Consider the following 333-nt stretch of genomic DNA (forward strand, 5'->3'; position numbering starts at 1 on the left):
CGTTGATAACATCCTGCTACAGCCAGAGCGTTAATAACATCCTGCTATATCCAGAGCGTCGATAACATCCTGCTGCAGCCAGAGCATCGATAACATCCTGCTACAGCCAGAGCGTCGATAACATCCTGCTATATCCAGAGTGTTGATAACATCCTGCTACAGCCAGAGCGTCGATAACATCCTGCTACAGCCAGAGCATTGATAACATCCTGCTATATCCAGAGCGTCGATAACATCCTGCTGCAGCCAGAGCATCGATAACATCCTGCTACAGCCAGAGCATTGCTAACATCCTGCTACAGCCAGAGCGTTGATAACATCCTGCTACAGCCA

The 333-nt window shown here is 48.9% G+C and overlaps 1 protein-coding gene across 1 annotated transcript in view; it reads right to left on the reverse strand.

Annotated features, from left to right (window-relative positions):
• Window positions 1-333, reverse strand: part of chmp6b (charged multivesicular body protein 6b) — a 5,193-nt gene that overhangs the window by 2,384 nt on the left and 2,476 nt on the right. The gene's annotated exons all lie outside the window — the stretch shown is intronic.

This window comes from Nematolebias whitei, chromosome 17, assembly GCF_014905685.2.
Source record: "Nematolebias whitei isolate Nwh7 chromosome 17, NemWhi1, whole genome shotgun sequence".
Lineage (NCBI taxonomy): Eukaryota > Metazoa > Chordata > Actinopteri > Cyprinodontiformes > Rivulidae > Nematolebias > Nematolebias whitei.